Raw genomic sequence first — 3,168 nt, 5'->3', positions numbered from 1 at the left:
ATTTTAATTGGAGATGAGTTATACAAAAAAGGCCCCGATGGGTTATTACTTAAATGTTTGGCCTTCACAGATTATATGGAGGTTTTAAGACAGGTACATGAAGGAGTCTGTGGGGCTCATCAGTCAGGGCCAAAGATGCAATGGCTAGTGCGTAGGCATGGATACTATTAGCTATCGATGATGAAGACTGCATCAAATATGCTAGGAGGTGCAAGAAGTGTCAGACTCACAGGCCAACACAACAAGTGCTAGCATCAGACATGCATCCAATCATCAAACCATGACTTTTTTAAGGATGGGCCATAGATATAATAGGAAAAGTCTATTTGGCCTAATCCAAGGGCTACTCATTCATCTTAGTGGCCACAGATTATTTCACTAAATGGGTGCGTCCCTATGAAGAAAGTAAAATAGGGCAATGTTATTAACTTTGTACGTGAACAAATCATGTTTTATTTTGGGATTCTTTAAATGATTACCACAGACCAGGGGACAATATTCATCGGAAGTGAATTCAAGGCCTTCGTTGAGGAAAGTGGGATTAAGTTATTGGCATCCTCACCATATTATCCTTAGGCAAATGGACAAGTCGAAGCTTCCAACAAGATCATCCTCAAAATTCTAAAGAAAATAATTGAAGAGAATCCTCAAGCATGGCATGAACAATTGTTCGAGACACTATAGGCATATCGGACATCTAAAAGAGAGGCTATAGGCACGAGCTTGTATGTGCTAACATATAGGCACGAGGCCGTTTTGCCTATGAAAATAGTAGTCCCTTCGCTACATGTTGGGAGTAGTCCAGGAAGATCATTTGATGACTATAACGAAGCCATAATGAACGAGTTAATCCAGTTAGACGAAATTCGCTTGCAAGCACTTGATTATATGATCGTCCAAAAGAAAGAAGTTTCAAAAATATACAACAAGAGAATAAGACAGAAATATTTTTAGGCGGACAAGATCGTATGGAAACTTGTGTTACCACCTAGTTCTAAAGACCGGATACTTGGTAAGTTTTCACCTAATTAGGAAGGACCGTTCAAGGTAAATGAAGTACTCAAAGGGAACACGTACATGTTAGCTAGCATCGACGGAATTCTACATAGACGGGCCATAAATAAGAAATATTTGAAGAAATATTAGCCGTCATTATAATAAGAAAGCAATAAGGACTCGAGGCCTAGAATGGCCTCCGGGCATACAAAACTCACATAATGAAAAAAATGTTTGTTTTTTATTATTAAATCGAATCATGTTACAAAGAATAAATAATAAACAATAAAAAAAATGTGTATGTGTGTATTTATACACAAGTACACTATTTACAGAGACTATACATAAGCTCCCATGAGCCAAAGCCGAGTCCAGATCCGCAGAAAGGGTTTGGTGATGTGCGAGGATCATTTTGAACTCAAGCATAGCCTGAAGCTTAGCATCTGAAATGGTCTGCGGCTCATCCAGAACCTTAGTAGCAACCTCTAGCTCGGGTTCTGCTGGACCGTCTTCAACTTCAACTTTTGCCAACTCTTTTTCAACCGCTGTGAGCTGGCGCCTCAAGTCCGTCACCTTAGCCTATAATGCTCGAAGGTGATCAATGCAGGGGCAATCTCCTAGACTCGGTTAGTAGCAGCAGTCGTTCGAGTCTTGGCGGCCAAATATTTATCCCTTATTACCCAATTGTTCTTTAAATATTCATACAAGAGGGGGAGTTCTTTGCGACACTGGTTGATGATGCCATAGCATGTCGGGACTTGAGCTTGTAGGAACGCCAACTCAGACATGGAGACCGCCTTCTCCACAGCCTCAAAAGCTTGAATCATTTCCTCAAAGTTTTGTTCAGGGATGAGGAAGGGATCACGGTTGAGTTAGAACTAGATGAACCTTCAAGCATCTAATATAACGTCCATTTTAAGGATACGAATGCAGGAGAAGAGGCGTCTGTAGGTACCGCTTCCAGTATAGCCAGCTGAAGAAAATAAAATAACATCAGTAAAAAGACCAAGATGAAACTGGGAGGACTAGAAAGAAAAGCAAACAGGACTATACCTGAATTTGGTCCACAAGTGCTTTGTCTTTGCTCGTGGAATGAGGAAGAGTGCGTACAAACCACACCACCGAATGCAGAGCCTTCTCCACACGGCCTATCAAAGTAGAGTCAGCTTGACCCTGCATTGAGCCACCTTGATCAGAGACCAGAGCGGTCAAAGCATCACTTATAGACTTCGTCTGCAACCCTTTTAAGGACCCCTTAGAGCTCATACCCTCTTGGTTACTTGACAAGTAAGAGAGAAGGATCAGACTAAGTGGGGAGACCATCTGGGGGCCTGTAGTAGTAGGAGGGCCCTAGAGCTTAACTCCAGCGTGTCACTTGAAGCGGCAGCAACAGCTTCGCCTTGATCAAAGGCAACCCTGACATCTTCTGAACCACCTGAGGCTGCAGTAGACAGGACAGCCCCTAGATCTTCATCACGTTATACCACCTCCTGAGCAACTTTGATTGGGTCCATAGGTGTAGGCTCAAGGATGGTAGCAGTTTGGAAAGGAATCATCTGGAGATCTAAGCACTGGGTCTCATTCTCCCCTTATTGAATCAAACTCACTCTGCCATCATTAGAGTTTACTAATAGGATCATCGTCCGTTAGCGCTTATGTGTGCACCTACCTTTTTGAGGTTTGGGGTCGGTCAAGAGAGGAGTGGATGTAAGTTGGTCAAGCAGTGGAGGCATCGTCTTCTTTCTTCTCTTAGCCTCAAGAGAAGGGGACAGAGCCCGCTTCCTCTTGTCAGGAATATCTCCTATATGGGGCGACTTGAGGAACTCTTCTTGGCCTCAAATTTTTTAAAGACTGGGGGAATATAAACTTAAGAGGAAGCATCGTCTTGCTCCATCCCTGGACTACAGTCTTTAAGGAAGGGGCCGTCAGGGTCTCGAAAATGGCAGGGGCATCAATGTTGCCCCTCAAAAAGGTCATCAGCGTGTGGAATTGTGTCCAATCACAGCCTACAAAAACAAAATAGGTTTAGTCTAAAGGAACGAAGTGAGAAGGATAAAATTAAGACAAATATGGAGGAAATACTTATTGGTGTGGCTCTTTATTATGTGCCTAAAGTGCTGGGGTCACCATTTGTTGAAGCAAGGGCAGGCATCTCTATCTACAAGTTTCACC

This window comes from Prosopis cineraria, unplaced genomic scaffold (genome assembly GCF_029017545.1).
Source record: "Prosopis cineraria cultivar Desert tree isolate PC_DT_omini unplaced genomic scaffold, ASM2901754v1 PC1, whole genome shotgun sequence".
In the NCBI taxonomy this organism is placed as follows: Eukaryota; Viridiplantae; Streptophyta; class Magnoliopsida; order Fabales; family Fabaceae; genus Prosopis; species Prosopis cineraria.
The sequence above is the reverse complement of the archived record's forward strand: the minus strand, read 5'-3'. Positions refer to the sequence as shown.